Genomic DNA, 27084 nt, shown 5'->3' with positions numbered 1-27084 from the left:
GCTACTCCCAGTCCCTGTGCTGAGAGCTTTGACTCCATTCTGCAGCTGAGCTCTCCAGGAGTCTGGGGAGCAGATGGACATTTTAATAATGAGGAGTCTACACTGGAGGCTTTACTGTGGGAGGAGCCCACAGGTAGGCTCTCCCCTTCCCCTTCAATAGATGTAGAAGCTAATGTCCAGCGGGAGGGGATGACTCGCTCGAGGTCTTTCTATTTGCAGAACCAGTACTCTTCCAGTCTGAGTCCACAGCCAGCTTTGGTTTGCCTTTCTGCTTCCATGTCAGCGTTGGGTTAAACAAAACTTTTTAAAAGATGTATCTTCACTATCCCCTTCCCCGTAAGGAGGCCTCTGTGGCTTCTGGGAAGGAGATGTAGTCTTGTACTCGAATGGTGTGTGTGTGTATGTGTGTGTGTGTGTGTGTGTGTGTGTTTCCTGTTCCCACTCCCAGAGCAATTCATTTCCTACCTTGAATCCTTGTGCTGGGATTTTTTATAGCAAACTATCCCCATTTCACAAGTAGCCTCAAGCAACAATTAGTCCTGCATGTAATTTCTGAATCAAATGGGGGGGTTTGGGTGGGAACCGTGCAAGCCGTTTGCAAGCAGATGTAGCCCGAGGTGGAGTCACTCCCTGTGTTGTGGGGAGGCCGGGAGGGGCTGGCAGGAGAAAGAGCAGAGGCCCAGCCTGGTGTACGGCCTCAAGCTCTGAATTAGGAGGCAGAAGAGTGGGGACTATGTGGTGGGCAGGATAGAGACCCCACAGATGCCCACGCTCTAATCCCCCGGAAGCCGTGAACATTACCTAATATGTCAGGACTTCTGTGGATGTGACTCAGACTAAGGAGTTTGACACGGGGGACAGGATCCAGGTGGGTGTGAAGTAGTCCCATGAATCTTCAGAAGCAGAGAACCTTTCCTAGCTATGGATGGGAAGACGTGCCGGCAGAAGGGGCAGGGCATACAGGGCTGCTGGTTTGGAAGATGGGAGGAAGGGGCCACGAGCCAAGGAAAGCGGTGGCTTCTGGAGGCTGGAAAAGGCAAGGAAATGGATTCCCCCCTTAAAGCCTCCAGAAGGAACAAAGTCCTGGTGGCAGCTTGATTTTAGCCAGTGAGACCCATGTCTGACTCTTTAAGATACTAAATTTGTGTTGTTTTAAGCACTAAGTTAGTGGTAATTTGTTATAGCAAATGAATGCAGCCTGGTTCCTTTTTCCTAACGCTTCATCCCTTCCGTGACCTCTGTGAGCCTCGGTGTCCTGATCAGTAAAGCCAAGGTCACTTCTTATAATCCCCTGCTCTCCAGGCCTGGCCAGCCCTGGGGACCTAAGAAGTCAGTTCAACAGTAACATACGACTGTGTGGTTCTGCCCTATACCTGATGAGTCTGCAGGCACCTGGCAAGCCTCCTCCCTGAAGCCTCGCTAGAGGACAAAAGCCATGCTTCCTGCCCTCTATCTAGCAAGCTGCCTGGAGCTTCCCTGTCAGGCCCCGCTGTGGCTTCGGCCAAAGGACCAGTCATCAGTTTCCCTGCCTGGCCTGCTTCCTCAGCACCCACCCCTGCTGCCTCCGGGACCACCTGGGAGCCCTCTAAAACCACATCCCCCACCCCAGATCGATTGAACAGAATCCCCAGGAGGCCCTGCAAACTGTCATCTTGCAAAAGAACACGAGGGAATTTGGGAGACTGAGGATTTAGTCTGTCTTCTTCCAAGAATTATATCATTCCTCCAACATGTGGGGCAAGTCATTTGATCTTCCTGGGTCTCATTATTCTCCTGTATAACCTGAAAAATCCGTCCCTAAGCTTCCTTCCAGAACTGAAGCTCTCACGCACAATAGTATTTTCCTTTCATTTTCTGAAGACACCTTAGGATTTTATCCCATCACGGGGCTGTTGTGGCAAGCATCCCTTTTCTCTGTACAAAGCTGTGTAGATTTGGGACCCTGGGATGGGTCTAAACTAAGGCTGTAGCATAGCCCAGAATTTGTCTCAAAATATATAAATACATTTTTAATTCTTAGTAAAGTAAAATAAAGGCAACTCCAGCAGACCTTCTGATGAATACTCAAGAGATGGAAAGCGGTGCCTGAAAATTTGATAGAGGTCACCACCTGGGTGTGGGGTCGGGGGAGGGGAAGGTGGGAGAGAGGGTGCAGGGAGCAGGGAGGGAGAGAGGAGGGGTAGAGGAGGTAGGGGGAGGTGTGAGGGGAAACCAGAAATGCCGAAGACCCTACCTCCTCCATCATCAACAGGTATAAAATCCATCTGCTCTGCCTACTTCCTTAGGTTAGCGTGAGAAGCCACAGCATGGTCTGTTTGGACCATTCTCTAAACTGTTGAGTGTTACAGGGCGGTAAAAGGTTCTGCTGCTTCTCCCTCCTTCTTGAGCATGGACTCTTAGCAGCCAGCCTTCTGAGACAATGTTGTTCTGTTAAGAGAACAACGAAGCCCAGAGAAGCAAACGACCCGTTCAAAGACGCACCTTCCCAAGTATCAAGAGTCATTGATCTAAATCAATCTCATTATATCAGTGAGGGGAGGCAAGCTGTGTTCCAGTAGCAAACAACCCCCAAATAACAAGCTTTCTTTGTCAACAAGTCCGTCACAGGTTGGAAGGGCTTCTGTTTGTTGTGGTCATGGAGGCACCAAGGCCGATGGAGCAGCCATCATTTCAAATCATATAGGTCACCGTGCCAGAAAGAACGAGAGACCTTTGGAGGGTCTGGTGAGTGTGACACACGTCACTTCTGGTCACACTCATTGGTAGGAACTAATCACAAGACTCCAACCCACTACATGGGGCCACTAGTAAAAGGAAGTACAAACACACCAGGCACCTGCCCGGCAGGAAGGCGTGCAAAAGGCACTATTGCCCATCACACCCATGTCTCTGTCCCCCTCCTCTCCATGGTCCCTCCTCTACAAAACCTTTCCCCATCCCACAAACTGTATTCCTGAAAGTTCTGTTTGACCGGAACATCAAGTCTGATCCCTCAGCCTTTGGTACATGCCAGGACTGGTGCTTTGCCTTTGCGCCTTTGATACCCAGCACAGGGCCTGCGTGTGGGAAGATGAATGCTGCTTCCAAATACACATGACATTTTCTTTAATTTTTGTTTAACAGCTAAAATGCACCAGTGTTATTTAAACGACTTGAAAATTATTTAATCTTTAAAAAAAAACCCGTTGTGGTCATAACTTATTTCCCCCATTTTATAGCTGAGGGCCTTGAGGCACAGAGAGGTTAAGTAACTAACTCCGGGTCACAAACCTACCAAAGGGTGGAGTGGGGAGCTGCACTCAGGCGTAGTCCTGATAATCCAGGTGCGTGGTGTCTACACCCTGCTGCTGCTTGATGCCCCAGCGGGGAGGGTCCAGCTGAGCACCACTTCCCACTCTTTGATTCTAACGCTCAGCTCAGTGCTCAAGCAGGCTCCATGAGGGCCCCCTCCCCTTTTGGGGGAGCATCATAGACATTGTAACCCAGTTCCCTTCTCTGTCAAAACTTGCCTGTCTTGAGTCTTACCCCCTCCTCTCAGGAGCTTGCCCTCTACAGACCTGATAAATTCCAGGAGAGCTGGGAGGTGCAAAAGATCATTATTTTCCCCTTGACAGTTTTGCCGAGGGCTGGCCCTGGAGCAGATAAACCACCCTGGGCAGAACCAGGCTGGTGGCACCAGCAGCTCAGCTCCTTGTGATGCAAACATGCAGGATCTGTAGACCGATTTGGAGCAATGTCTTCCAGCGATGAGCCTCTGAGCACCCAGTCGAGGCCTTGCTTCTTCATTTCAAACGAGATCCTCAGATGAGGAGCCCAGGACGCCACAGGATGATGGGAGGGATGAGAGACTGCAAACATTCTGCTGTCTCACTGTCCTCATCTTGGAACTGGCAAGTGGCTTTTCTATCTGGAGCCCTTGGGGGACTTTTGCTGGTGTCCCTGACCAACAAATTCTTTCAGTTAAGGCCTGAATCTTTCAGGGTGAAGGCCACAGGGTTTACAAGTGAGCTTTTGGAAGCTGAGGGTAAAAGCCCATGTCCACCATGGGGTTCCTGGACACAGAGTGGCCGCAGGAAGGGCTCTGGCACATGGAGGTGGAGCCAACAGGTCTACCCTTCATGGGCTGTGCTCTGAGCTGGGTTCTGAGGGACGCTGCACACACTGCGGACTCTCCTCACAGACTCTCAATGAAGTGCACCCTCCAAAGAAAGAATTCAAAAAAAAAAATCCCTCAGGATTCAAAAGTTGTACTCTTTTCAGGAAAAAAAAAAAAAAAATCCAAATTCCCAAAAGATATTCAAACATGAATTTGTTGCCACTCGGAAGCAGAGTCCGTGTTGGGGGAGGAAGGGGGACAGTGGGGTGTAGGGGGCGGTAATGTCAAGATGGAAAAAGATGAGAAAAAGGGAAATGCGAATTTGGGAGGGGCTGGTCTGTTGCAGTGGACCAGAGTCCCTTGCTCTGGCCTGAAGGTACCACAAGATGGCAGCATTTCTGAACGTTCCAGATCATTCCCCCCCCCCCCCCCCCCCCATGGGACTGCTTCTCAGGGCTCTGGGGTGCCTTGGCGTCCAGTCAGGAGCACATCCTCCCCCGTATTTAGGAGGATTAAGAGTGCCGACCTGAGATGCTCTCGTCCTCAGCCAGAGACAAGAGAGAAGAGGGCCGGAGCCGAAGAGCTGGATCTCTCCGGTGCACGTTCAGCTGTTTAAACAAAATCAGCGCTGAACCCAAGCGCCTGTTGGCCAGTGGCCACTTTGGCTGTTGGGCTGGATTGTCTTAGTGTGTCTGAGAAACAGAATGCTTGTTTGGCCAGATGTCATGTGGAGGCCAAGGGACTTTGCGGTGCTCTAGAGAGTACATCCCCGCTAACTAACCTCAGTCTGGAAGCTCTGGGGACATTATTCTGTAGAATCTGGCACTAGTGGCCAGACCGAGGGTCCCACCCCACCCTACCACCACCCTGGGTGCTCACACCAGTCATCTGGTGTGAAAGAGTGGACCGTTTGTGCTATTAAAAACTCTTCCCGGTATTTGTTTTCCATACTCTATTTGTTCATTCATTTACTTTTCAGTATTTATTCAGCACCTACTCTGAGCCAGGTGTTCTGCTGTGTCCTGGGGATTCGAGAATGACTGTTCCACCATCAGGGAACTTGCATCTATTTGGGGATGGAGGGAGAATGAATGAATTACCATTATAAAAGGGCTATGCAGGAAAAGTGCTACAGCAGGGATTCTGGAAGGCTCCGCCATTTATTAGCTGTTGGTCTTGGGCAAATTATTTGGCCAGGGCCCCAGTGTATGGTTCTTGAGACTTTGCACGGGATGGCCGGGAGGACGGACGGATGCACGGAAGCAACAGCATCTGCCACCTGTTATGCACCTCACAGCTCCTGGGGGTGCTATTCACACAGGCTGCACAGGATTGTGGTGGCTTTGACTCTACCGCCCCCAGACTCGGTTTCCTTACCTGTAAACTGGAATCATAATAGTGACATCACAGGACTGGTGTGAGCATGGAGTGAGGTACGGGAAAGAGTGTGAAGATCCAGCTCTGTGCCTGGTGTGTCCATGATTATTAGATCTAAGAAGCCATGATATCAAAGCTCAATATAAAGGCTTAAATCTTCATTTTGGAGACGAATGCAAAGCCCCATGTGCCCATTAAGTTGTGCGTTGGGCCAATTAATGGCCAGTTTTCAGCAGCCACGCTGCTTCCTCCTACCACCTGAAGGAGGGTGGAGAAAACTGATGCCCACCTCGTGGCGGTGTAGCCGTGCCACGATCTCCACTTTCAAGATCAGGTCTGTGCCTGTCCTTGCGGAGCACGAGACAGATCTACCGGCTGGCCAGTCGCGTCAGGACCAAGTGGCAAAGGGAGACATTCCCGTGGCGGCAGCGCCTGGATGATACCTGCTACCTGCTGTCATCCTCAGAGCAGCGCTGTGATGCAGGCCGCGGCGCGAGCATCCTTGCAGGCCAGGAAATGGAGGCCAAAGGTCACTCAGCAAATATGTGCTGAAGCTAGGCTTAAACCCACAGCAGATGGGCTCCGAGTCCTGAAGGCTGTCTTGAGAGGTTTGGTGGAATTGACTAGAAGGGTACAGGTAGCTTGTCCCCAGGCCGAAAGTGGGACTTAAATGCTTGCTGCGGCGGTCCCATGGACCACTTCTAACAGGCTCTCCACTGGCCTGGAAAACAAATATGTGAACATGTGAACAACAGACAACAAACAAACATGTGAACAAACATGGGATGCCGGGAAATTATTACACAGCCATCCCACCAGCTCACATGCTACTGTGCGCTTCGGTCCAGCCCGCGCACAGCTGCCCCTGGGTGAGCTGACCTGGGCCTGCTGATGGCCTGCGTGTGAGACAGGAAGGCCCCCAGAACCCCATTCTGGCACTATGGCTGTCTCACCTGACTTCTGGAAAGGCGATCTCCTTGTCCCAAGACATTCTGGGGTAAAGTTAACCCTGTTCAAGCCCTCGAGGGAAGAGCCACTTCCAGGTGCCCAGGAGAGAAGGGAAGCATCGATGTCTCCGAAGATCTCCTCCCACCAGATTAGGAAAACAGTGACATCCAGTCCCCCGCAGGGCCAGGGAAGGTGAGAGCAGCACAGAGGAGGGATCATGGCTGAGCCACATAGGTGGTGACGCCCTTGTGCTAATGGTGCCACCTCGGATTTTAGAATGCCCTGGCAGATTAAAGTGTTTCTCAGATAAAGGAAAAACGGTGTCACCAAATGTTTGAGGACTGAGGATTTAGGTCCAATGGGGGTGTTAAGAATGATGCAAGCAGCTTTCTTTTTTCCCTCTAAAATTGTTTGGCAAGTTGTAGTGGACATCTGATGTTTCTACCAGCTGGCATCAATTCCCCTTCCTATAATAGCATCCTGGGTTTTCCTTGGGGTGGGGGACTCCCCTTCCCCACTGCTCTTCTTCTGGTTTGAATGAGTCTTACTCCCTTCACTGGCTCTGGGGATGGGCACGGACCCAGGGCTGACCAATCCCTATGCTTCATACTCTGGAGGCGTGAGCATTTCAGAGGTGGGTATGACACCTCAGCCAAACCAAATTGAGAGTCAATCCTGAGGTTTTGCCAGAAGTGGGGGACAACACACGCTCTTTCTGAAGGGGTTGCTAAGCTGGGAACCCATGGGCCTGGAATTGCTAGAGGTTGTGTTGCCGTTACATGAGGAGAACCACCTGAGACTTAAGGCAGCCAAGAGAAAAGCAGAGAAAGGAGATGAGATGGTGTGACCAAGATTTCTGGTGACATCTTTTGAGTGGCTTGGTTGAACTGTGAATTTTTTTTAATAATATGAGTTAATATATTGCATTCGATGTTTTTGCAAATTAGAGTTATTGTCTCTTAGTCCTGAAAGCATCCTGATATAGAAACATTCTCAAAATATTATATCAGTAAGCCAGAGCTGAAGATACAATGGAAATTTCATTTGAAATGTATTTGGTACTAAGTATCCATCAGAATTGTTTTGTGTTTTACATATTAAAGATGTAAGAGAAATTGTGCTGTGCCTACACCATATCATGAAAAAAATAATCAAATACTCTTCATAATACTATCTAGTAAATCTCAGAGACCTAGTTCCCTGGAGTCAGAAAGATCCAGGTTTGAGTTCTAGCTCTGTCAATTACCTTGGACAACTGTCATAACTGTCACGGGCCTTGGTTTACTCATCTGTAATATGGTGGTAATAAGAGTAGTTATGTCATTGGGTCATTAGGGAGGATTAATAAGAATAAGAATAAGAATGAAATAAGAATAAGAATAAGAAATAAGAATATCCAGCTTTACCACAGTACTATGAGATGGGAACCAAAGGGCAGGAAGATTAGCTTTCTCAAGATTAGCTAACTACTCAGTGGCAGAGCTAGAATTTGAATCTGGGCAATGTGGCTCAGGGCTTTCACTCCTGACCACCGTGATTATCATCTCTTGAACCTAGAAGAGGTTGAGTAATTTGCCCAAGGTCACACCTCATAATATTGTACACAAAGTGCTTATCATAGGGTCTGATACCAACACATGTTAAGAGAACATGGAAAAAGAAGAGTATTAACCAGTTGGATACATTTCAGGGCAGGGCCACATCTGCAATCATGGGCAGATGCAGGAGTGGGATACAGGAGACCTGGCTTATTACCTCTGCTGATAACCTGACATGTGACCTTAGGCAAGTCACTTGCTTTTCTGGTCTATGACTTCTCATATGTAAATCAAGAGGATTGTTGAGGCACCAGGGTAGCTCAGTCAGGTAAGTGTCCGACTCTTGATTTTGGCTTAGGTCATGATGTCAGGGTCACAAGATCCAGCCCTACGTGGGGCTCTGCATTGGCATGGAGCCTGCTTAGGATTCTCTCTCTCCCTCTGTCCCTCTCCTTGTTCACTCTCTCTTTCTTTCTCCAAAAAGAAAAAAAAAAAGAGGATCAAAATTATTCTCTACCCACAGCAACCATCTACTGGTCCATTCAACAACTAAGGAGACCAAGGCCACATGAATTGGACTTGGCATGGGGTTTTAGGTGAGGTGTCTGGATCAGAGACCCCCTCTCCCTGCCAGTCAGTCTGAAGGTGTGGATGCAGGGCTTCATTCTCCATGCTCTACACTGCTTGCATCTTGGAGCTTCTCTTCCAAGTTTTCCCTATTTCTCTACCCTAGTCCACTTCTAAGGTCAAGGAAGAAAAATGTGACTGAAATTGGTCATCTCTGACCCAGAGCAAAGAAAGCCTAAGCCTGGCCCTCAGCTTTCTCACATGTTGAATCCATGGCCAACTCCCAGCTTCTTCCCTGATCATTTAAAGGTTTTTTTTTTTTTTTATCACATCTGAAAAGGCTTCCCAAGTGGCAACAAACTCTCCCAGGAAAAAGTAAGTGTTTTGATGAGTTAAGTGTAAATGAATCAAAACCATATGGATTAAATTTCCCCTAAAATACATTCAGGATTGACCTGAAGGATAAATGCTCTGGGACAATATGGGTGGGAGGGGTGGAGAGTCTAGAGTCTGACTTAGAACTTCCTCTCTAGTCCATAGCACCAGGGCCAGTTCCTCCATAACCTGCACAACCCCAAAGTCTCAGACCCCCTAACTCGTGCTATCTTTTACAAATGAACAATTAATACTAGGATGGACTTAATAAGACCTTGGGGTAAAAATTCAACTAACTAAGAATATCTTGTTTAAGGTGCTTTGCTGTGAGAGTCTCCCTGAAAGTTGTAAACTTGTTCAAGGTGGTAGATTCACCTTCAAAAGTGAATTTGTTCATTCACTCAAAGGATACTCACTGAGTACTTGTGTCAAAACCTGCAGTGTAATGGGCAGCAAAGAGGAATAAAACAGGGTCCGAATTTCTCTGTCCCCTCTACCTCCGTCATGATGCCATTTGCCCTGCTGCTACTTCTCAGTGGGTCTTCGTTGCTTTCAATGACATTAAGCTCTCTGCTGAGAGGCTTTCAAACCAGTTTGGGAGTATTTTCTCAAGGTTTTGGTTGAAATGGGAAATATACTAAGTTATACTCAGTTAAGGGCAAGCTCCAAGCATGGTAGGCAAGGCCCTCTACAGGACTTGGCCCTTACTTAACTCTCAAGCCTCTTTGGAAAAATATCCTGTGTTCTTGAATTGGAAGAATTAATATTCTTTAAATGTCTGTAAAATTCCAAGTGGCCTCAGATTTAATTCAATCCACATCAAAATTCCAATGGCATTTTTCACAGAAATAGAAAAACTATTCTAAAATTCATAAGGAATCAAACTAACTGATTTCAAAGTATATTATAAAGCTATAGTAATCAAAATGGTATGATACTGGCATAAAAACAGACACAAAGACCAATGGAACAGAACAGAGAAAGCCCAGAAATAAACCCAGGCATGTACAATCCAGTAATCTTTGACAAGGGAGCCAAGAATATGCAGCAGGGGAAAAAATCATCTCTTCAATAAATGGTACTGGAAAGGGGTCCCTGGGTGGCTTAGTCAGTTAAATGTCTGCCTTTGGCTCAAGTCATGATACCAGGGTCCTGGGATTGAATTCCACATCAGGCTCCCTGCTCAGCAGGGAGTCTGTTTCTCTCTCTCACTTGCCTGTGTTCTGCCTCTCAAATAAATAAATAAAATCTTAAAAAAAAAACAACAATAAATGGTGCTGGAAACACTGGATATCCACATGCAAGAAAAAAAAAAGAAATTGGACTCCTATCATATAGCACTCACAAAGTTAATTCAGAATAATCAAAGACTTAAATGTAAGACTTGAAATTATAAAACTCCTTGAGGAAAACATTGGGGAAAATCTCCTTGATATTGGTCTTGGCAATGATTTTTTTGATAAGACATTAAAAAGATGGGCAACAAAAGCTAAAGTAAACAAGTGGGACTACATCAAACTAAAATGCTACACAGCAAAAGAAATAATCAATGATTTGAAAACACAAGCCACAGAGTCAGAAAAATTTTGCAAACCTAATACCTAATAATATATCTAAAATATTTGATATCCAAAATATATAAGGAATGTACACAACTCAATAGTAAAAAACAAAAATTAGAAATGAGCAAAGGACCTGAATGGGCATTTTTCCAAAGAAGACAAAGGGGCCAATAGATACATGAAAAGATGTTCAATGTCACTGACCAAGTGTAACCGAAGGCAAATTGAAACCACAATGAGACATCATCTCACCCCTGTTTAGGATGGCTATTGTCAAAAAGGCAAGAGATAACAAAGGTTGGCAAAAGCATGGAGAAAAGGGAACACTTACATACTGTTGGTGAGAATGTAAATTGGCACAGCCATTATGGAAAACAGTATAGCAGTTCCTCAAAAAATTAAAGATAAGGCCCTGCGTGGCTCAGTGGTTGAACATCTGCCTTTGGCTCAGGTCATGATCCTGCTCCTGGGATTGAGTCCCACATAGGGCTCCCCAGAAATAGGGAGCCTATTTCTCCCTCTGCCTATGTTTCTGCCTAACCTCTCTCTGTGTCTCTCATGAATAAATAAATGAAATCTTTAAAAAAATTAAAAATAGAACTGCCATATGATCCAGCAATCCCACTCCTGGGCATATATCCAAAGGAAACAAAATCAGTATCTCAAAGAGATAATCTGCACTCCCATGTTCACTGCAGCATTATTCACAATAGCCAAGATATAGGAAGAACCTAAATGTTCTTTGACAGATGAACGGATAAAGAAAATGTGAGATATCTATAAATACACGTACAATGGAATATCAGTCAGCTGTACAAAAGAAGGAAATTTTGACATTTGCAACAACACGAATGAACCTGGAGGGCATTATGCTAAATGAAATAATCCAGACAAAGAAGAACAAACACTGTATTTATTGCTGATATGTGCAATCTGAAAAAAAAATCAATTTTATAGAAACAGAGACTAGAACAGTGACTTCCAGGGGCTGGGCAGAGAGGGGAATGGGAGATGTAAGTCAAAGTGCACAAACTTTCAGTTATAAGACGAATAAGTTCTAAGGATCTCATGTATAGTGTAGCAACTATATAGTTAATAATATGATATCAAATACTTGAAATCTGCTGAGAGTAGATCTTAAGTGTTCTCACCACAAAAAAAGAAAAAAGTTAACTATGTGAAGTGATGTGTTAATTATCTTGATCTCGGTAATCATTCCACAATGTATATGCATATCAAATCATCATGTTGTACACTTCAGATGTATACAATTAACATTTGTCAGTTGTTCCTCAATAAGGCTGGGCAGGTGTAAAGGATACAGCAAATGTCTCAGTATTAACTGTTTAATTAAAAAAAAAATTACGGTCACAAGCCAAACAACTTCTACAACCTTTCATATCATCTTCTAAGGACATTGCTTTTTTTTGCTCTTGTGAGAGTCTCTAGTGCACTTTTTTGGGGGGTGGGTGGATGGAGAGGAGCAGAGGGAGAGGAAGAGAGAGAATCTTTTTTTTAAAGATTTTATTATTTATTTATTTATTTATTTATTTATTTATTTATTTATGAGAGAGCACGAGCAGGGTTGGAGATGTGTGGAGCAGCAGAAAAAGAGGGAGAAGCAGACTCGGGAGAGCCCGACGTGGGGCTGGGTCCCAGGACCCTGAGCTCATGACCTGAGCTGAAATCAGAAGCTGGCCGATTAACCTACTGAGGCACCCAGGCACCCCACCGGTTCACTTTTTAATCACATGCTCTTTGTTTTTACTCTTAGGAACCACAGGATGTTTCATATGTTAATATAAGTCATATAACTTTACAATGGTGAGATCTGTATGTGTACACACACGTATTACCACACGGCGTGCACTATTAGCATGTAGCATTGGAGCCACATCAGACCATGTAGCATTGGACCCAAGACCATGAGAAGTACAACACCAAGCCAAAAACAGAATATTTTCCCCGGACTTGACTGTGAATCCTCCTGACTGTATGGCAGCTGGGACGGAAGAAGGAAGGTGGGTGAGGGACTCACAGAAGTCCCTCTTATTTGGGGCCATGGCTCGTAAAGCAACAAGGTATCTTCTCCCTGAAGCAGCCGGTTTTGACTTTCAGGTTTAGAGGCATCTGTGATTTGGGAACAATCAAACTGAGATCCCTGAGCAGTGGACTGTGGTTATAGAGAAGGCACATCTAGGCAAATCTGTGTAATTATGTTTATTTTTCCAAGGACAAGAGGGGTGGGATGGGAAGGAAATGATTGGACCAAGCCTGAGGGCTTACGGCATCATCCTCAGCTTAGGGTTTTACCCACTTGAGAGACTGAAAATACAGAGGCACGATGGCCTGACCACAGGTAGAAAGAGGACTGTGACCCACAATGTGCAGCGCCCCCTCATCCACCCGGGAGGCCAGGCCGCTGCCTGCAGTGACAGTCCACGGAGCTCGTCTGTACGTCAGCCCCAAATAGCCGGGACTCAGCTAGTAACCGGCAGCCTCTCTAGCTGTCGTCCCTGATCCCAACTAAGGGCCGCCGGGGAAAGCCGAATACATACCCTCACCAACCACATGGGACACTCTCCTTCTAGGACATTCATCTTTTCCAACCTTCAGCTCCCCCAGGCCAGCCTCCAGCTTTTCTTCCCCGCTGTCAAGCATCCTCACTCTTGCCTGCCTTTGAGTCTCTGCCAAATGCAAGTGATGGGAGCTGATCCCCTGGCAATGGCAAGTTCTGACTCAACAGCCTTTTGTTTTTTCATTTGGTTGGTCTTTCTGTCCACACGTCTTCCTAGATATTTGTGGGACAAATGATTCCAAGCAACCAGTGGTATCACCCACTTCGCTGACTGTCTCCCACAGCACCAGCTGGCACACAGGTGGCTGTCAGCTGCTCCCTCCTCTTTGCCCTGTAGCTCGAAGCTCATTCACCGACTCTGCCCCTAGTGTGCACATGGTCAGCTCTAAGTTGCACTCAGAGGGCATCAGAGTTTGTTCATAGCTGGTGTCCATTCTGATGGCTCTGTGCTCTTACCCCAATTTAGCAGGCGAAACTACCATGGAGGGTAAGATGTTGGGGGTTGGCTTCTAACCCCAGAACTCACAAGCAGGGAAGGCCACATTGCCTTCCTGGTCCTGTCTCTGTTGCTGTAATATGAAGATTGGACTAGAATAATATTTTAAGTCCCTTCTGTATCTTACCCAGTTGAATCTTCTCTCCACTGGGGCCCAGCCCTCCCATGTGTTGGACATTACAGAAATCTCAAAAGGACCAACCCTCGGTTGGGGTTACCCTCTGCCGAAGGAGGGTTCACAGAGCCAGTGGCATTTGCACCGCCTGGCCAAAGAGAGGCAAATCCGGGGCGGGATCACTATTTTCCTACCCTAGATTCGTTGTTCCGGATGGTACCATTTTGGCACCACCAACTCTTCAGCTGCCACACCCTTCGCTCTAATTCACACTCACAGACTTGATTCCCCTGGGAACATGGTTTTAAAATTGAATGAATCCAGAGTTCACATATGTTGCCTGAATGCGACATTGTGTGATACCTTCTCCCCCCCCTCAACTATCCGTACCATCGCCCCCTTTAAAAACCCACTCTCATTGAGTGGCATTAAAAACAAAACAAAACAAAACCCTCACTCCCACTTAGAGGCCTAAGTCCTGGGGAGCCGGAGCAGAGGAGAGGTTGTCACCTCTCACGTTCAGCAATAAAAATGACTTCCTCCTTTCAGCGGCCGTTCCCTGATGTGACTCTGTGATCAGTATCAAATGCTTGGTAGCAAGGCTTTCTGTAGAGCCTTCTCAGCTAAAATAGATTTAACCTGCCCGCTGCTCTTTGTGTAGGAACAATGGGCGTAACAATAAGGAGCTGCTATATTGTTCATGCATGAATAGTCCCGATTCCAGATATTTGCTGTTGGGCCCTGTAGATTACCTGCAAAGAATGTCCAGCTCCCTCTGTTGAGAAAGGTTATGCTACAGGCAAGCAGTCCAGGCTGTTTCATGGTAATGAATCAATAGGGGCCTGCAATTAATGAAGTCTTATTTCAAAATGGTAGGGAGTCACCTTTTGAAATAGGGTCTGTTTTCTCCTCCAGCCTAATTGCACAGCCTGGGGTGTCTCCAGTTTGAATGGGTCAACTTTGTGTGTGAGCCGGGCTTGGGGGCTGGCAGGAAGGGGCAGAGGGTGACAAGTGAGGTGGCTTTGGGGGCTTACTTGGGCAAGCTCTGGGGGAAATGAAACCCATATGTGTGGTTATTAGCATGCGGCTCGGAAACAGGCACAACAGAGGCAAGCTGGAAGGCCGAGAACACCTCCTGAGTGTCCCGTTCCCAACTTTTCAACTGGGCAAAATTTTAATCGACAGGGGTTTCTTCTGTGTGGCTATAGACTGAAGCTTTGAGAACCCGTGGCTAGTACATGGGGGTAACGGCGGGAAACACCCACAGGCTTCCGCTCCAGCGCATCTGAATCTCAGTCGTTGCACTGCTGTCACCGGCGGTGTCATCTTAGGCAAACTACTTGACCTCTCTGAGCATCCTTTGATCCATCAAACAGGGATATCATCAATCTGCAGGGCTGTTGCAGAAAAAATATGTCCCCCTAGTAGGGATCCAATCCATGGTTGTGGCAAATGTTGCTCGTTTACCAATATCCATCCATCCCTCCTTTCTTCCTGACCAACAGAATCTCAATTTTGCTCAGGGCAGCAGTGTATCCAACCAAGAAAATCCTGATTTCTTGGTGTCCCTTGTAGGTGAGGTATCCATATGACACAGTTCTGGTCAGTCAAAAGGGGTCGTCTGCTGGGTAGGGCTTCCTGGAAAACTATGGTTTTCTTGACTTAAAAAGAAACAGACTGTGCAAGGCTTTTTGCCTTTTCCCCTGCACACTCTTCCTTCCTTCGAACACAGTTGCAAGGCCTGGAAGTGTGGGAGTCACCATCTTGCAACCATGAGGACAAGCCCCACACATGCTAAGGAGAGTGGGACAGAAGGGTAGAGAACGGGGTGGGGTAAGGTTTGTGGAGCTGTGGCGCAGCCGTTCCTGGGCTTGAGTGCCTCCCTCAGGCCTCTTGTCGGGTGAGAACAATAAATCCCTATGCATTTATAGGTCGTGGTTACTTGAGCTTGAGCTTTCTCTCACATGCGGCCAAGCACAGTCTCTATGTGATACCTGCTGATTATTACTTTTACAGGCTGGCACAACAAGCCTTGGAAACTTCCTTGAAGCCCAACTGAGGTAAGAAACAGGAATATACTGGGAGAAAACCACCTAGTCCCTGATATTTTCAGGGTTCTCCTTTATCTGTCCACCCGTGCACCTGAGCTTTTTTATTTACATAGGCTTCCTTGCTTATTATTAAGTCAGGGCTTCCAGGGAAGTAGAGTTAAATTAAAGATCAGAGGCAAAGATAGCCATGGTTACTATATAAATACCTGTCTGCATCATATAAGATACCGGAGTTAATCAACTCCAAGAACAAAGGCAGTGCCCAAATGAAAAAACTGCCTGCCGGAGCTGGCTACAGCAACCCTGCTGAGTGCAGGAAATAAATATGGGAACCAATAGGCCAAAAATAATAATGGTAATGAGATTTTTAAAACTTCATCCCTAATAAAGAAGCCTTTGCTGAATTCTTATGTCCTAGAGAAATAGCCAAGAGTATTTAGGCTTATCCAAAAGGACTTAGTGGGAACTTGGGAGAAGTATAGGCATGTCTTAGCTAAGGTTGGGATGAGACCCCTTGACCTAGTGGAAGATCTAGGAGGGAGGCTTCTATTGACCTTTGAAGGTCAAGCTACTGGTCCATTGCTCTGGACAGTGTGGCTTAGAGGCCGCCTCTCCAAGAGGACAGTGTAGTAAAAAGTGAGTCGCAAATGAGCTAATCACCATTAACGTTTCGGCTGAAACTGCCAGTCTGACATCTTTCCTAATGGCTGACAAATGTCAGGGTGACTTGTGTGCTTTTTTTGTTAATTGAATTGGTTAATTAGGTCCCAGAGGCCTGGCTGCTAATTATGAGCTACAGCCGAATATGAGCTTAAAAAAAAAAAAAAAGATGCAAGGAAGTTAAAACAAAAGAGAAAATACACACATGCGCGCACACACGCACACACACACTCCAACTCCTTTGTGTTCTTTACAATCTGTACTGTTACCTTCTCTTAATTTTTGACCTGCCACATGTTACTACCTTCTTGATGTATTTAAAAAAACAAAAAACAAAAAGAGGGCAAGAAGAACTCCAATTCTGCCTTTTTCCATGAGGAGCATCTGTTCAATCAGTGCCTCGTTCATTAATTTTCTGCCAATTAGCAAGAAAAAAAAGGTAGACAGGGAAGGGGGAGAAAAAAGTCCAGATTTACTGCCTAATGCCTTACCTTGTGAAGATAATGTTTTCAAAAACTCCACATTGTCTGTCGTTTGCATAAAGAAGCATTGACAGTCCTGGAGACCCAGTAGTGACTTGTTGATGTTTAGGAAAACTTTTCCAGAATTTCAGGAAACAAACCCAGACACTGAACAGGCCACACTCTCCATAAAGGATCCTTTCTCAAAGGTTAATAAAGTGACATCTAGCTCATGGAGGCCTCTAGGCATTTAGTGCTAAACGTAGCTCCAAGAAGTGTCTCCCAATTGCCAACTACAGGTGCCCAGTGTTGTCTTTGGTTTTTGCTTCCTGTTAAGAGAGAACGCTGAGGGCAGTTGGAACTTCCAGCTTCGTGCTTCCAGTTCACCACACCATGCTTCTGGGAGCTAGCAGACCCAAAGTATCTGATAAACTGGTTGGCATTCTTTGGAGGAAGGAGGGATGAGAAGGAACCCAAGGTAGAGAGAACTGAAAGGAGAAGCGCTCAAAGGACCTTTGTGGCAAAATCAGATTATTTCAGCCCCTAGGGTTCTGGTGGAGATAAATGGATAGGGCAAGCTGGCCAGAACAGCACTTCCTTGCTCTCGGAGTCTTGGGTTAGCAGAGGCTGGGATTTTGAAAACATGTGGAGGTTTGGAGACTTGAAGAACGTGTGTGGCTCAGATACCTCTTGGAACCATCTTCCCCTGACAGATCAGGAGAACTTGCCTCACATTCCCAATTCCAGTTTGCCTCCCAGCTCAGCCACTAAACCCAGAGCACTCCTCCCAGTTTCTTCCAGTTCCCAGCCTCCCCCACCTTCCATGGAGTCTTGAGCATGTGGCCCTGAGAGTGATGCCTCAGGATGGCCACTAGCTAGATTTTGGTCCCTTCCCGTTCTCAAGGCTTCCAATCATAAAGCTTTTCACTTTTCTGAAGACTTGAGAGGGAGGAGCCATGACCTACACAGAGCTTTCTACTTTCTATGGCTTGCCCTCCACTGCTCCAGCATCTTCCTCTCTCTCTCTCCACCCCCTCCAAATCCTTCAGAATTTAGGAGACCATGCCTGATGTCTGGCTGATAGTCACTGAGAAGCATGTGTGGAAAACTCAAAGTGAAAAGAAAAGCTGCATGTTTTACAAAGATTCAACTTGTGTCTCTGCATTTTTACCAGTAAGTGTGTGTGTGTGTGTGTGTGTGTGTGTGTGTGTGTGTGTGTGTACATGCCAGCCAGCATTAAAATAGCAGGGACTGCTTGGGTTCATCTTGAGCAAGGCACCTATAAAGAGTTTTCAAGAAATCATGTTAAAAATCTATGGGGACACTATATGTTGGCAAATCGAATTTAAACAAAATATTAAAAATCAATCAATCAGTCAATCTATGGGGACAGTGGTAAGGTTGAGTATAAGCAGAAGACAAGACAGTGGCAGGCAGTGTAACCCACTAGTCAAGACCATAGATGAAGACCAAAGTCCAAATGCCGGCCTTGACCCTTGCTAGTTGTGCAGCCTTAAGCCAGTTCCTTCCACATCTTTGAAACTCAAGTTTTCAACTCCAAGATGCAAATAATGATAGTATCTATCTTCTAATAGTATCTTGCTGCTGGGAATAAATGAGATAAGGCATCTAAGCAGCACTGTGTACCCGGGAAACATCAGCTACTATATTTGCTTTCCTCCCTTACTCCATTTCTTTAAAATCTAAAGTTTACAGAAACATCAGTTATGCCAAAAATTTAACAGTATCTTTAACCTGGTTTGTTTTGCTTATGCTTAAGTTATTCTCAAGTTTCTTTTACATATCTGGTAGAGTGGCCTCTGTTGCTCTTTTTCTGAGAGACTAGAGTTTTTATGACTCTTTAAACCCAGAGAGATACCAAAATTGTCTTCAGATTTATTTTGGACCGTGCTTTACCCCAAGGGGGCTTATATAAGCCTCAAAGGAGAGGTAAGGAGGAGGAAAAAGGGGTGGTCATGTTTTAAAGAAGGTGAGTGGTGTGTCCCATACACCATCCAAAACATTTAGCCCTTTCTACAGAATCTCTTCTAGGAAAGACCTGCCTCATACGTTCTCTATAGGAAGAGGAGCTCAATTCTGAGAGACCACTTTTTTGGGGGTGTCCTCAGTCCTTTCTGCTGGAGAAAACCCACTTTTGGTCCCAAGTTTTTTTGGTTTCATCATTAGCTTAAAGGGAAGATATTTTGACCACCTGGGAAGGTAGGGTGACAGATGTGATAGGGTGCCCAGGACTGAGACGGTTCTTGGGGCATGAGTTTTTCAGTGCTCAAAGAAGGAAAGTCCAGGCAAATTGAGATGAGTTGATCACTCTCTTGGAAGGCAGATTTTTAAATTGGTTGTTTGGAGAGTCATTGCAGTTGGGGGAGGTGCTAATCCCAAAGCACCCAGCCAGTTAATAAACTCAGTCAAAACCAGAGGCTCTCAGTGCAATATCAGATGCTAAATGTGTATATGTGGCTTGGGTAGCAGTCATGGTGGAAGTCCTAGAAACACATAATTTCTCAGTCACATAGCACACAGGTTCTGGGGACTCACCCTCTTGGAAGTTAGAGTCTCATGCAGGAACTTGTAAAAATTATGTCCTGAATTAACCAAGCTGCTTCCCACAGATTGCATTTTGAAATACAGAGAGAGAGGAGGAAATGGTTAAGTGACAAAGGACAGAAAAACCACAAAAAAATCCATAAAGGCTTTGTGGACATTGCCCACAAGAGGCGCCAACTGAGAGAAGTCTGCCATTTTTTCACATCCTGGTGCTGGCACAAAAAAAGAAAGGAGGTTTACGTCTCTCCTTAGAAGGAAAGAGAGAAAACAACCCTTAGGGGCTGATGCATTGAGAGAACCTCAAATACGCCGGTCTGAAGATTATGCAATATTTTCATTTAATTCTCAGAGAGACTTGAGAGGTTGGTACTATGATTCATATTTGACAACTCAAGAAATCAGGACTCCCAAAGAAGAGTAAGTTCTCCAAGTTCACTCAGCTAAGAAGTGGCTGACCTGGGAATTGTAATGATAGTAATAATAATGATAATTTAATACAATAGCCATCATCATGGAGCAACAGTGTTTCTTAGGTCTTTAGGTACTAGGCTACATACACTCTTTAATGTTTAACCTCATTTAGTTCTGAAACAGTCTTCCGGAATGGAACCACTCTTAAGCCCATTTAACACATGGGTAAATTGGGAATTAGAGAGATTGTGTAAATCACTGGAGGGCACCCAGCCAGTAAGGAGCAGAACTGGAGTTTGAACCTGTATCTGTCTGGCTCCATAAACCATTGCACAACCCGCTTGACCCATTGTACTGTTATAAAAACACTTTTGTACATGTTACCACATTCAACCATTGAGACATATTTTCTAGACTTAAAAAAGGAAGCCAAGAGAGCTTCTGAGTTGTCCCAAAGTGTAGGAGCCTGGCAGAAAACTGACTCCGATTCCAGCACCCCGGGAGAACCATGGCCCTATGGGTCCATTGGGCAAAAAGAGACATTCTTCCAAAATGGTAGATTTCCTCTCTTGCAGCAACAGCGAGTTTCTTCAATAACCACATCAACCCTGTAGCTGATCGGTGACTCAGAAGGGGAAAGGAGATGGTGATCCTAGAGGGCAAAGACCAGCAGGACGGAGCCTCTGCCAACTGCAGTCTCCTCCCCCAGACCATGCATAAAGGCCCAGATTTTGCCTGCGCATGCAATATTGACCTGGAGGTATTGATGCGCCACCTGCAGGGCTGCCTTTCCTTATCGATAACCAATGGCAGGGCCTAAAGTTCAAACACCGCTGGGCGGCTTTCATGTTTGTAAACAGTATTGATGTGCATAAATAACGGCCCATCAGACTGCAGGATTAAATGAGGACAGAGGCAGAACATTTGGGAGATTAAATCCGGAAGCAGCTAATTAAAATAAGCTGAGAATGAAGGCATAAATGGTGGCCAATTAATGTAAATGCCTTGCAAGCCTGGACACCCCAGTACCCCAACCCAGGCTTTCCCAAGCTCCTGGCCAAGAATACTGCCTCTCCTTAGGATAAAACTGGTCCAACTCTGCCTTTGATTTACTCCCCCACCACAGAGTCTCGTAGGCCAGCGACCCACAGCAAGTGCCAGGAAAGAAGCGCTGTCTGAGAAGACCGGGTGGTCTGGGGGAGAAGACAGACATCTGACGTCACCACTTTGACCCAGGATGCTCTGATGCAGCCTAGAAAAGAAATGCTTAAACTTTCCATTAATAAGAAGAAATTAAAGAGAATTGTGGAAATAGCGATACTTCCTCCTCCACTCCAATAGGGTCAGTTTTGAGGACAAAGTTGGGCTCAGCGATGGAGGGAGGCTCAAGGCTCAAGGCCACTGTCCTCATTACTTCTTAATAAAAGAAAGTGTTTTTGCATGACGATGGCTCAACATCAAAAGGGCCATGTTGAAATGTGCCCTGGTTCACAACAGCCTTGTGCAAATGTCCCACTTTGCTGCGGGGGTAACTTAGAAGAGTCAGGGCAGCAGTTGGTGGTAGTGGGGATAAAGAACCTCTCAGCCAATGGATTGCTTGGGGTAATGACTTGAGAGCTATGATAATAGGGAGGTAATTCCTGCTTTTGCTGGTGACACACTTTCTCCTTTTCACCATCTGTAATGAGGCTTCATTCAAAGCCAATAAAAATAATGGCCAATGTTTACTCCATATAGACTGTGCCAGGCACGATCTAAGCATGTTACATGCATGAGCTCATTTAGCTTTCATAAAAACCCTAAGAGAGGAAGCAAAAGCACACATGGGTGATGTTATTGCCATAGTGACTTTGTTTCCCCAAGCAATCTCTGAGGTAGAGCAAACAGTGTTAGTCTAATTTTGATATGAAGAACATAAGCCTGAGGGATAAAGTGATTTGCTCACAGTCAGAAGTGGGTACCTTACAGAGAGGCCTTTTGGGGCCCCTAGATGCCCTACTTTTGAAGAGGTAGGATGGCTGTGTTTTGCCCCAGGCTCCATTCACTATGACCATTTGCTCCTATGGTCAGCCGTGGCCCAACATGCTTCCAGAAGCATCTTTATAGGATGGAGGAGAGGGTGAAATGCTCCCCAACATTGGGTTTTCATGAAGTGCAACAAAAGCAAGTATTTGAAAGAGCAAGATACTTCAAAAATGCATCAGGACTATTATTTCTATTAAAGGATCTGTCCCCTGAGACAGACCCAAGGCTGCTTTTTGGTTTCTGGTCCCAGCAAAGGTCCCCTCCACTGGCTTGAGCAGCAAGGGAACTGCATTGTGTAAATGCAACTAAGATTTCTGGGAGTGGGGGAGCCGAGGAGCCGGGGAGCTAGCAGGCGTGCAAGGGAACAGTATCATGTTCCTGGTTTTAGGTTAGCTCCAGGACTGGGATGCTTAACTCATGTGGTTTTTCAAGATTAATCATAAGTTACAACAAGCTGCTCCCCCTTGGGGCATTTCATCTGCATCATTTTCTCTCCCAGAGGGTTGAAGGAAGAAAAATATCCGCTGCACAGCTTTGGAAATTAGTTGCTTGTCACTCACTTGCTTGGAATGGGATTTGAATCTTATGGCCTTTGCTCCAGAGCGCTGGACTGGCTCCCCATTAAGTAAGAGATGTACAGCTAGAAAAGACGCTGCTGCCAAGGTACTTAGAGTGAGGAAAGCCAGTTGTGGGCAGCTCAATGGTAACATGAGCCCCTGGCTTCTGAGTGCCATCATTTATCTGCTGGTCCCCAGGCACCTTCAAAACTAGGCATTAAGCCCTCCATGTGCATTTGAGGATCAGGAGTAACAAGCACGCCCCATTCCCCATGGAAATGAAAGGTTGTGGTTCTATCCAGGGCAGGGAGGGAGTTTTATATGAGGGATTCAGAGTCTTCAGTAATCCAGGTGGGGCAGCCTTCTGAATACTGGCCTGGCTGGATGGTTGTTGACTACTTTTCAGAAGGGTGACCCATTGTCCAGTTTATATTACACAAGCTGTCACAGTAACCGCAGACTGGATGGAGTCCGTGCCTGTGGGAGACGGATCTGAGGAGTGGAACATATTGCTGTGGTTCTCCAGGCACGAGGTCCATATCACCCAAAGGAGGACCTCAGCCAGAACTTCAGTGTGATGAATTCAGAGGAGTGGGAAAACTGGAATGGAAAACCAGGAAGGCAGACAGAAACTGTGTCACGTGGACACAGGTGGGGCAAACTTTGGTGAGATCAGGTCAGGGCTGGGCTCCTCTGTGGCAGCACTACTCACTGCACATCCAACTCTGGACAGTTAGAGGTTGCAATGTCCCGCCCAACCTGGGTAGACTGCTCCAGGAATGGGGCTGATGCCAGGAGCTGGAGAGAATGAGCCTGCCGAGACTCAACATGTCAACTCCTGAGGTGCCAATTGAGGTGTCACTGCTAAGTGGGGGACATATCAGAAGTTTGACCAATGAAGTAACTTCTTCAGGAAGCAATATCTGCAACTAGCTAGCCAGAGGGATGTCTATTTATGTCACAAAAGCCAACCACTCTAGAAAACTATTCATTACTTCTTTACTTACTGTCCCAACTCGATGATTGCCTCTGCTCAAATAGACTTGGTCCTGATTAAATTTTGACCATTTACAAATTCCCAATCCACTAGAGAATGTCTCAGAAAGCTATAACAGTTTCTGATTTTCAAATATGAAAGCATTCTGCAGGGTCTGGGTAGTGCAGTGGGTTAAGTGATTGACTCTTGGTTTTGGCTCAGTTCATGATCTCAGGGTCGAGAAATTGAGCCTCACTCCACCCAGTGTGGAGTTTGTTTGAGATTCTTTCTCTCTCTGCCCTTCCCCTTATGTGCTCTCTCTCTATATATATAAAATAAATGAATAAATCTTTAAGAAAATGAAAGCATTCAGAGTTATCCTATTAATCAAGACCAAGGTTTGCTCCCATGACCTAGCCTCAACCTACGTTCTCCAGCATCTCCCACCCTACACATGAGCAGAATCAGTGTACTTGCCAGGCCTCAAATACATGAGGTGGATTCCCTACTCTACACCTTGCTGATGCCACACCTTTGCCTGGAGTTTCTCTTCCTCCCCACCCCTATATTTTATTTTCCAAATCTCATCTCATTCTGACCTAATCTGCTACCATTGATTTGTTACACCTCCATAATCTTAAGAATTTGAAAGGTATATTAGGTGTATTTGTTAGGGCTGCCATAGCAAAGTATCACAAAATGGTTGGCTTAGACAACAAAAAATATATTGTCTCATAAATATGGAGGCTAGAAATTCTGAAATCAAGGTGTTGGCAGGGTCGGTTCATTTTGGGGGCTATGAGAAAAAGTCTGTTCTAAGCCTCTCTCCTTGGCTGGAGGATGGCCACCTCCATCTTCACACAGTGTTCTTACTGAATGCATGTCTCTGTGTCCAAATTTCCCTTTTTCATAAGCACAGCAGTCATATTGGGTTAGGGACTACCCCAACGACCTTATTTTTACTTGATTACCTCTGTAAAGACCCTATATCCAAGTAAGGTCACATGTTGAGGTACTGGGAATTGGGATTTCAGCATATGAATTTGGCAGGAAGTGGGAGGGCACACAATTGAACCCACACCTAGAGGCATCAATGGCTAAAACTGTGCTGCTCTAGCCCATGATCAGAAATATTTGATTCTGTGCCCAGATTGCTAATCAGGACTGTATGAAGAAGAGGAGAGGTGTGTGCTAAGATAGGAAACAGAGGCCACCATTATCAGGCTACCTTCTTCTAAGAGAGCAAATGTTTCATAAAGGTAGAAGGTGGTGAAAGGTATAGATCTTGCGCACGGAGGGTATGTTTTATGAAGCACACTGTGGAATAGGCTGGGTTTTGCTGTGGTAACATACAACCCCACAATCTCAATGGCTTACAACCAAAAGTTTGCTTCTTGCTACATGTCCACTGTAGGCCAACTGCAACTCTGTTTCACATTGTCCTCACCAGGAGAACCCATGATCAAGCAGCCTCTAACTGGAACTTTGCCAACTTTATGGCAGAAGGAAAAGACATATGGCAAATCAAGCAGAGCTCTTAGGGGTTCTTCTTGGACAGAGCTTGCATTTCACTGGCCAAATGAAGTCACCTAGCCAAGTCTGACATCAGCAGACAGGAATGTAGAATCCTTCTGCAGGTAGGGTCATTGCAGGGAGGGGCACCCAATATAGGCAAGCAGAAGTCCAATAGACCATGCTAGAATAAGCACCATGACCTATTTCTAAGAAAAGCATCTTCAGCGACACCTGGGTGGCTCAGTGGTTGAGCGTCTGCCTTTGGCTCAGGGCGTGATCCCAGAGTCCTGGGATGGAGTCCCGTGTCAGGCTCCCTGTGTGGAGCCTGCTTCTCCCTCTGCCTGTGTCTCTGCCTCTCTCCGTGTGTCTCTCATGAATAAATAAATAAAATCTTAAAAAAAAAAAAAAGAAAGAAAAGCAGCTTCATGTGACTTTGGGCTTGCCTCTTTTTCTCTGGCCCTCAGTTTCTTCATTTAGTAAATAGGGATCATAATACCACCTTCCCTTCCCTCCAGGGCCATTAAGAAAATTAGCCATGAGACTATGAAACTTCTTGGTAAATGATTATTAAAGCACCCTGGGGACAAAGGTATGCATCTGCTATATTTGGGATATAAAGTCAATTGCAGTTCATATCGACTACAAAGATAGGTGGCCAGCCAATGACAAACCAGGTCTTTCCCCTAAACTCCTGGAAAGGAGGGCAGCCCAGTGTGGTCAAGGCAATCCCACAGATGCAGCCTAGACAATTGGGAGGACCAGGAAGGGATGGGTCATTGCACTGGCATATGAATCCACTCACCATAGTAGATTCTTTCCTTCCACCAGCTCCCCTTCTCTACCCCTCTTCCCAGCTACTGTAGGTCCAAGCACTGGTTCACATTAAAGGGAAATAAATAGGACATATTGCCACCTACATTTTGTAACTGAGGAAACAGGTTCAGAGAAATTAAGCAACATGGTTAAGGTCACACAGTAAGTAAATGCTCCCACAGCATCTCCTTGAAGCACTTTACTTTTATTATTTAATCCTTGCAATAATGTTATGAGATGAGTGCTTTCACTATTCCCATTTTACAGGTGAGGAAACTGAGGCACAAAGATGTTAAAGAATCTGTCCACCATTGTACATGTCATAAGTAGCCAGCCTTGGGAGAGCCCTGGGGTTGAACACCCTGAGATGTACATTTTTGTCGTTATATTTAACATCTCTGAAATTGGGATGAGTCTTTTAATTGATGGCATTATCATAACTGAAGAGTCAGCATTTTTTCTTTCTCACTTAGTGGCATATAAAATAATGATGCATCTTCAAACTGATGACATCTTACTTAGAATCAATGAAATATGAGACATGATTTCTTCTTGACCTGCCCCTCCCCATTTCCTTTCATCAATTTTGAGATTTAAAAATGATTCTTCCTTCTGAATGGAGGGGAAACTAGACACAGATTCTATCAGCATTCCTTCTCCATCTCTCCAGCCCTCTGGGCAAAAAAATGCAAGAGATGCCAACAAAAAGTGACCTAGTTAGGGTGCAAGACAGCAAGTGTGGCTGTGGATTGTGTGCAAGACAGGGTGTTTGGGAGGGTGGAGCTGCACTGGCCAGCATTTCATGAGATCTGAGTCCTGGCTGGAAAGCCCAGCATACAGCGCCCATCCGTGGCCCTGGTGCTAAGGGAAAACCCATTCTCCAGCATACAGACATGAAGCCAGGAAACACAAAAAGGAACTCGGGGGCAATTGTAGAAGGTGTGTCTAAGGCGCTGTACTTACTGAACAAGACACGAATCTGTGTCCATTTCTTGGGGGGTAAATACTACCACATGTGCCTAAAACTCTCACATCATTTAGTCTGTGCTGACATGAATCCCCTTGGAAGAGTTAGCATTTGGTTAGGTAAACGTTTCCCCTCTCCCTCCCCTCTTCACCTCCCTCATTCTCCATCAATATCTTGCAGATGTTGGAACAAGCCGATGACTGACTCGGTTCCCACACTGGAATGCCGGCCTGGGGAAGAATGCAGCAGAGCTTTCTGGCTGCCTGCGACCCTCGGCTACGATGGGCCTCCGACATTCTCTTGCTCGTGCATCAAGCCTTCGGCTGCTCACTGCCAAGTATTAAGTGCTTGTTCCACAAAGCTGGTGTAGATTATCACTTTGCTGTATAGATGTATCTAATAGAATTAAATAGTTGGCTCCTGACCAGTAA

General features: G+C 45.9%; 1 long non-coding RNA gene across 2 annotated transcripts; it reads left to right on the top strand.

Annotated features, from left to right (window-relative positions):
- Positions 1–27084, top strand: LOC119866523. Of its 2 annotated transcripts, XR_005380288.1 has the most exons (3): positions 1–133; positions 15669–15712; positions 26834–27084. It is a non-coding gene; the product is annotated as an uncharacterized LOC119866523 (long non-coding RNA). The 2 variants fall into 2 exon arrangements; XR_005380287.1 differs by lacking the exon at positions 15669–15712 and having other exon boundaries at positions 15–133.

The sequence above is a fragment of the Canis lupus genome, chromosome 28, assembly GCF_011100685.1.
Source record: "Canis lupus familiaris isolate Mischka breed German Shepherd chromosome 28, alternate assembly UU_Cfam_GSD_1.0, whole genome shotgun sequence".
Lineage (NCBI taxonomy): Eukaryota > Metazoa > Chordata > Mammalia > Carnivora > Canidae > Canis > Canis lupus.
The sequence above is the reverse complement of the archived record's forward strand: the minus strand, read 5'-3'. Positions and strand labels throughout refer to the sequence as shown.